A 9,290-nucleotide genomic window follows, 5' to 3' on the forward strand; every position below is an offset into this window, starting at 1 on the left:
TTAAGTCAATAATAATTTTTGTCCTACGCGGTCGGAGTGTGAGCAGAACAGGCAAAGTATCTAGAGTTATTGACATACAAGGCTGTTTTTCCCGAAATCTTCAGTTGAATATAGGGCAATCTGATTTTCTGTGACTCTTTTAATATTCATATTTTGAGCTTTGTATCGTAGTTTAGAATAGGTAAAGCACTTATAAAAGGGATGAGCTCAACGAGGGAGACACTGCATTTCAAACTGAAGTTTTGGCCAAAAAAAAAAAAACAGCCTCGTATGTCAATAAGTTTTATTTATATCTGTTGTGCTCACACGCTGACCGTGTAGAACAAACATTATTGACTTCGGCGCCGAAAGGGGTTGAGCAGAATGACGGAGAACACTTTTTGTTTCCAAAGTGGCTTCTAATGTGTAAATCCTCCAAAAGTAGCATCTATAACAATAAGACCATCTTAATTCCTTGTGGTATACTATAGATAAAGTTTCTTCTTGTACAACTAACCGTTTGGCGATGAAAAGATGTGATATTTTGCTTCATAATTTAAGAGTGTATATAATGTGTTCGCAAAGGAGTGCAGGATTCGTATACAATCGTAATTACCGGCGTCAGACCTTACTTATATGTCAACGGGTACTCAAAGTCAATATTCTACTTTGCATGGGGAGGGAAGATTACGTAATGGCGTATAAATAGATTCGAGCTGTATAAGGGGCAGGAAGAACGTTGTGGCGCGCTCATTTAGACTGAAATCCCTCGCTGATCTATCACTGACGCAAATTGTGTCACGCTTGTCAAGAGTTCAACTTCTGTGTTAGACGAGGATGTCAACTGACGTAAACAGGCAACATCATGCAAGGCAGAAACTTGGTGCGACTTCCCATGTCATAATGCTGCTGATCTATTCTCTTCCATTCTATTTTCAAACGCCGGCACTCTATATTTGGCTGCTAACAAATTCTACAGAGTTTATCATCATCTGGTGCACTATATTAATGCAGCCCAAAGATTTGTTTCTATCACATTATTTTGTGGCGATATACAAGCATATATGAAAGCGAGATGAAACATAGCAAGCGGTTGTTGTAAGTTTATATGAATATTTACATATTTGAGTGTTATTATTGGTACTATCATTATTATTACTCTACTTCTCATTGTTATACTACGCAGAAATGAACATATAAACATAAATGATATAAATGAATATAAATATGAACATAATCTTGTATTATACATATATATATATACATATATATATATATATATATATATATATATATATAGAGAGAGAGAGAGAGAGAGAGAGAGAGAGAGAGAGAGACGGGTGTACGTTGGTGCTTGATTTATGTTAACAACTCGAAACATCTTACCAATTTATTGCAATATGTGTGACGAACATGCTATATGCCTGGTCTCTTATTGTTTGCATAATTCAATGTGCACAAATCTTTAAAAAAAAAAAACTCGTTATCATGTATTTTTCAAGTGTATGGAAGCAAAGCTTCATATAATATAAGAATCCATTTGACGAACGTTCAAATAACGAAATTCGTTGAATTTGGTACTGGGATGCAAAGGAGTATTCGCGATGAATGTCTGAAGTTTACACTGTTCGATTGCGCGGTTAAATTTACTAATCAAAACTAAACAAATTAGATTTCTGCATATCGCCACTCATTGAGAAAGCATCAACCGGTTACAACATTTGTCACGTAGAGAGAGGATAGACGACGAGAAAAGAAAATCCTTACTGTGTAATTAAGCTGTTTTCTCTCTTTCTTCTCCCTCTTATTGCTTAATCACGTTATCGACTGGAATTTAACCGATTCATCTAGCCCCTCTCTGTGTATGTCGTTCTTTCTCCCTTCCTTCTTTCCTTCCTCTTCTTTGATCACGCAATCACTGACTCGACTTGAATGCGAGCAAGTCACTTTCCTCTGTCTGTCCTCTCCCTCCTCTTCCTTTCTGTTTTCCCTTCCCTCAATCATTCACTCGCCTCGAACGTCAGCGACTCTAATTGATAGTTCCCGGGAAATCACAGTAATACGCTCGACCTCTGTTGGATTAAAGGCGTATTACTTTGGCAGCTATCAGACGAGTATCGGAGATTAGTACATTGAACACTCCCTGTCATAATACGGGTATCGATGTCTTGGCTAAATTTAGAATTTTGTTTCTCATTATGACAACATTACCATCTCCCCAGATAATCCTACCTCTTTATTCGCTCAACGGATAAGCGTTGATTTTTTTTAAACAACGCTTGGGTTATTTTCTCTGAGAGTGGTATAGACGATTTCATACATCTCTGAACACATTCATCGCGCATTTTATTAATATGTTATTACTCTCTATGCTTTGAATACTCCTTTATATATTTCACAGATTGCAACAAAATGAAGTATGCTGTAAATTTCCGGCATTGTTCAGCACAGTGAGCTCCTAAAAATCCCCAGGGAATTGAATCAAAGGTCATATATTTATTTGTTCTATTATTCTAGAATTTTTCTTTTCATATTTGGCATTAAACTTGAATCCCCTTTAAAGTGTTAGCAGAAGAGAATTCGGTTTAAGTGATTGTGTTTCTCTATATTTGTTGTCGTAGTGTAAATCTGTTATGAACTTTGGAATTCATAAATAGATCTTTAGATCTTTGTGTTTTTCTTTGAATGCGTGGCAATACACAAGATACCTTATGTAGATTTTGCGTCGACAAGATTTGGTTTGAATGAATGTGCTTTTCTTTATTTTGCAACGTATTTGAGATTTTATATAAAGATTGACAATTGTTAACATATATTTGTAAGTTACCATGAAAAATGTATCATCCATAATCACTGTTTTAACTTACATTTTGTTAATCATACATTACATTCAAAAAATGGGAAAAACAGACTTCAGTTGACATGGAGGAAACTATGCAATTGAAGAAAATTTGTCACTGGTGAGTAACTGTGCACATCTTTGAAAAAAAAGGATAATGGATACGCCATCTCAATAAGATATTCGACGTCGAATTCCAGCAAACAACATCAGTTTTATACATAAAAGGTACAGTTGTCTTGAAGTTATAGCACGCCAAACTTTCTTTTAGGTGTACACAAATCTTACAATGGATCAGAGCCTAACTGTCCCTTGGTTTTTAGAGCAATGTATTCGTCGCTATGAATATTAGAAAGGTCTATTTTGCAGAGGGTGGCTTTATATAGAAGATTGTCGCTTTAAAAAAACAAAAGGGAAGCAAAGTATATCACAGCGAGAGTAAGGCTTGAAAGCGTAAAATAGGGGGAGGGATCAGAGAAATAAAACCCTCATATCTTACCATTGCCACCTGCTGCGCACTTTTCTCCTGGCGTGGCGTATCCGTTATGTGCATGAGGTAGCGTGAAACTGTTGCAAAGAAAGAGGAAATGCGCTAGTAATGTTACAAACAAAATAAAGCAACAGCAAGGGGGAAATTAACCAAGCACAGCAAAAACAAACATTCTAAGTCAAACGACGCAATGTCGTGATAAATATGTTGATAACTGTTCGCTTAAATTAGTCAAATGGTTGACGAAATTCGATCTGCAAGGGTGCGGAGAATAGGAAGTTAAATTTGCAGTGTAAAGCTACATTCTCCAATTGCAATTCATAATTATACCATGTGCTTATTACGGTACTTCATATTCAGATACGTTTACGACTTCTCTTCAAGATCAATATTGCGAACATATTCGTCGTGATCGCGTTGACTGCCACGATTTCTCTTACACCCTCACCTGTGCTGTGATCGTTCACGATCTCGACGCCGCCGCCATACGCAGTAGATGACGAGGCTGATGACCGTGACTGTTATGGCGATGAGAATGGCCATGCCAATGAAGGCAGCGGCCTTGTAAACACCGAGCATTCCAACTGACCCTGAAAAGCATGAAAGAAAGATGTAAAGCAGAATGATATGACGAAAGAGCGGTTTAATTTCGTACCGGGTATTTGAGCTTGTGATTCTGTTTTTCATGCTGCAGTATAAAACGCATTAATGTATATTGTTATTATTATCCCAATTATAATGCTAAAAATAACAATGATAATGATAATAATAATACTGATAATAATTGATAATAATAATAATGATAATGATAATGATAATAAATAATAATGATAATAATTTCATTATAATTATGATTATTGTTATTATTGTTATTATTATCATTATTGTTATTATCATCATCATTATCATCATCATCATTATCGTTATCATTACCATTACCATTTATTATGACTGACGCTAACATCGTATCATAATTCATTATCATAATAATGATCTATTCCGAGTGGCAATCAAAGATGTTATAAGAAAGATAAACACAAGAAAGAGATAGCAACATTATCATGATTAATTGAATGTGGAATATCAGTATTTTTTTTCTTCGTATAAGCCCTGAGAATATAATGGTTATATATATTAAGGGTTATTGCCAAAAGAGTTATGTAAGATCTTAAGCATTAATAATTAACACTTGACAATACATCTACAGAATTTATCAGATGCAATGTTACACTTATAATGTAACACGTATATTCAGACAAAAACGGGGTATTTCTAAAATGGTTTTTGATCTATCACAGCGATCATGATAAAATAAAGAAAATATGAAATTATAACATTGTTTCATTCACATAAAAGCAAAACTTTTAATAGAAATCATGGCAAGTTTTGCGACTCCTGATTAAGTATTACTGTAGAAAAAAAAAATCTTGATGTTGGAACCAATTAGGGTCCCCTAACCGCAGTACCAGACAACGTCATTTTTTCAAGTTAACAACGCAGTTAATATGTCATTTCCATGGATTCCCTCTCTTTTTAAACTAATTACAGGCATCCTATCAACGCAGGTGTCAATGCTTAAAAGATGTCACAGTTTTCCTAGAATTGATAGGAAGAAAGGAGATTTTCATAATATGCAAATGACATCAGGTGAAGAGAAAATAACGTTTAGGATTTTGCCTAAACAGCGACTGGAGACAGAGAGAAAATCGGATGTTTGGTTTTCTGAAAAGGAAATGACGGAAATTGACACTTCCCGTTCTTTCCACGGTAATAGAATGCGATATAGTTGCGACGAGTTAAGGCTAAAGGCTTTCCCCGAAGCCCTGCGTCGTAAAAGGATATGGCAGTTGAGCCGAGGATTGTAACTAAAAGATATTTGCACTTACGAACTTCCACTTTCACTCCCTATTTGCTAGATATTATTACACATTATTTTTTTTTCGTCTAAATGAATAATCATACTGGTTTTGGAATTAAAGCAAAATCAAATCGGATCAAAATATGTCTGAAAATATGTCTAAAGAATTCATTAAACTATTTGAGGATTGTGTTGTCTTTTTGTAGAAATTTATGTCCAATACTTCCTCAGATTGTGTGTGATCAGGACCTTAAGTTGACTGCGATCATGCTGCATTCTATCGTGGATCCTTCTTACCATTCGAATTGCTGCCCCTGCATTTCTTGTCTCCGGGTGGGCAAGGGCTGGCGTCTGGGCGGCCGAGATCACGGAAGTCGGGCTCTTCCACGTCCGGTTCTTCGTGCTCGATCTCTGATTCGGGTAGCTCAGGTCGTTCCGGTTTCTCCGTCGGTTCCGGTTTCTCTGGTCGCTCCGGTCGCTCCGGTCTCTCCGGTTTTTCTCTGTTATACTGCGGGCCTGCCGATATGAAGGAGAAATTTATTGAATATCGCATGATAAGTTTGAATATTCTTTTTTTGTTGTACATTCTAATATTCAAATCCATAGTGTGTGTGAATGGGTGCTACTTTATTATGCTTATAACCATCCTAAAAAAAATAAACAAACATGTGATTGTACAATGCAGGGCTTATAAAATTCATTATCATATTCATTTGAAACAATGCCGTTTTTTTGTAGAAATGAATAAGAAATTGCATAAAAATGTTCCGATACTATCTATAGAAATGCGTGATCTGACAGCTAGCCCTTTCTTATGTAAAAGAAAGTACAAGTACTACAGCAGTGAAGGGAATATGGAATGTTTGCATACTAAAAAGACATACCATATATGCCTAATGATAGATAGATAGATAGATAGATAGATAGATAGATAGATAGATGCAAGATGTGAAAGGAATTCAACACAAAACCTACCTAGAGGTGGGCATCCAATGCTTTGTCTATCTATCCCAGTTGCCGTTCTGCAGGAAACACAAACAAACGAACAGTTAAACAAATACAATGATTACCTGAATGAACAGAACCTGTCGATCGTAACGACAGGAATTTTTCGTTTGACTAGTTTGTAGAGTTGAAATAACCGGAGAAGTAACCAATGTGAACAGTGCATAGACGTGATAACTCCTTATAGCGAGCTCTAACGCGCCTTCTCAATTAGATCACGTTTGACTTCCGGATATCAATCAGATATTCAGTAGAAGACTGCAGCGTGTATCAGACCCCATAGATGTACCCCTCCCCCTCCCTCCCCGCCAGAAGAAGAGGAAAAAAATATAATTATGAAAAATGCTTACCGGAGACGAAAAATCTCAAGACGAGTCAATGATAATGATAAAAGATATCTTGATCGCACATGATAAACAATGATCTAATAATAAGATTTCTGTCTGGCTATATCCCGAGATGGATATATCCCCTCCAAACACACTTACTTACATGCACATTACACACACACACACACACACACACACACACACACACACACTTACACTCACTTCCAATTCGTGTCTTTTGAACGAGATAGAGCTGTTGTATTGTTGTCATGGTAATCACATCATCAATAATGGCTGCACGAGCTGACTAGGGATGACGTCATGCCACAGGAAGAACCTTATGCTGAGAGCACATTTAATATAATTCGATCACGACGACAGAGCCTCTGATATTTCGGGACGGTATCTCACACGGTCAGTCAGGAACTTATAGAGAAAGTTTAATGAAAGATCACAAGTTTCTAACCCAAAATAAAAGTATTTTAGTGTCGCCATACTTCACCATTAGTTACGATATTTTTACCACAAAGATAGTACCATGCTCGAAAGATTATTGTAACTACAAATTCTTCAATGCAGGTGAACAAGAAAATGTGACAATACGTGATGTGTGTGACTTTTCAACAACAACCAAAAAACAACCTAAAGACAGGGAATGTTATCAACAGATCAAATAAAAATTCAGAGTGAAATTCAACATAAAACTATATTGTTGTGATTATTCTAAAGGTTTTATCCATATTGTAGAAATTTCCTATAATACCGCTGAGACCATTATCTCAACATCAGGTTAGATGTTTAGCACCTTTACCAAAAGCAACAAGCTTTTGTTCTGTGTGTGTGTTTTTACGCTTCTCATCAATTTTCATGTATTGTGAAAATTTCATTAAATTTCGTAATATGTGAGTTCCTAAAAACAATATATTTGTAGAGGTACGTAATTCTAGGCTTTTTTATCAGTAGAAATTAATAAAACAAAACGTCTCGGACAAAGTGTTTAAAAGACGGTAATCGTTTTGTACATGTAGGTATACTGTATTTACATATATAATGCAGATAAATCATCAAAGTTACATTTGTCAGCTTACGTCATAATGGTAAATGAATGGGACATCTCCCACACGTTTCTTGACACTGAAACCATCTGCCATAAAGTTGCGTGATGTCCAAATAAATGAGCATCAAAATCAAACTTTATTGACAGCCGTCAGTCCTGTATCATTCAATTCTACCTGGCTGTGCCATCGTTGATGCACTCTCTCTTTCATAAAATATCTTCTTCCACCTCTTTCCTTATTCACAAATAGATCGCAAAACCAAAAGTAATGACGTTGATTGAATAGCGGGAGGTATACCTTTCGGCCAACGTGAGGAAGAGTGGGATGTTAATTTAAAACGGGCAGTCACGAACAGGTTCTGAGGCTATTATTCAGGACGTAATGAGTACCACGGTTGCGTCATTGCAGCATAATAGATAACGGTATATATACCAATCATCACAATCATGCCCATCATTGCTCTTCTTTGTTTCATTCAGTTTTACACGTCGTTTCAGTGGCAATAATTAAGCGTCTTAAAGACTTCCTAAAATTACCATGGAATATTTTTTTCAACGGTCACATACACATTCTTGGTGATTTTATTAAAGGCATTCTAGGTGGTGATTTCAACATGAGTGGTGATTGTATTCTCTATGTGACCTTTGTCAAATAATTATGATATTCAATTCTGATATCTGATTAAAATCATTATATTTCCGTATGTTTGTAATCGTCAAAATTACCTCATAAATCCTTTTCATTACGCATTTTATCAATGTATACACGTATATTTGTAACAATAATGCATTGTCGAAGTGACAACCTAATTTAATCCACTGATTATTGAGCAAAAACTTGTATTTTTTTTCAATGTCATTGGAAAACCTATATTTCATTTTGATTTTATTGTTTTTGCATAGTACAAGTAATCAACTATGATCCCTTTCGAAAATATACACATGGTTCATCATAATTCAAGGCTGATTTTGCACATGAAAGGTAAGCAAATCATTGTGACATATAATCGCATATACATTAAAGTTGAAGTTGAATTCCAGATAACTGATTTTTTTTTTCATCGTCACTGTAGTACACAATAATTGTCTACAATTTTTCTACAATTGCCCCTTCTCTCTGGAATTCTCTACCCGCCTATATACATCAAGCCACTTCCGTTAATCAGTTTAAGATTTTGCTTAAGACTTATCTTTTTAGTATATAGTCCTTTGGAATAGTCCAGTTGTGTGTCGGTCGATGGAGGTGCACACTGATTTTGATTTTCATTATTTATCGCAATTAAACATTGTATCTATTTTTTTTGTATGTTTGTACTTGTATTTTGGTATTTTTGTATTATTCTGGTATAAATATTAATTTTTCCGGTAAACTGTGCGCTTAGAAACATCTGTATTAAGCGCCTTATAAATGTATTGTATTATTATTATTATTATTATTAATTGTGTTGTAAAACAATTCAAATTCAAATTTTATTGAGAGTTTTCTACCTTGAACATTTCACGGACAAAATACTGTCGTTTCTTTTTTATCGTGTTCATACAATCAGATTTACTATGCGTACATTCTAATATAACTAATATTTAGTTGTACAATAGACTGATAACAGAATTTAAAAAAAAATGCTGAATTAGAGCTTTTGAGATTAAAGGAATAAACCGTGATTTGACTGAATTATGCCAGAATGTATTGTTGGGTGAAAGGCAGAATAAAGAATTAACTTTGGAAGAGACGA

The sequence above is a fragment of the Diadema antillarum genome, unplaced genomic scaffold (assembly GCF_040938485.1).
Source record: "Diadema antillarum isolate AM-2024a unplaced genomic scaffold, OU_Dant_1.0 seq00000760_RagTag, whole genome shotgun sequence".
Classification (NCBI taxonomy): Eukaryota; Metazoa; Echinodermata; class Echinoidea; order Diadematoida; family Diadematidae; genus Diadema; species Diadema antillarum.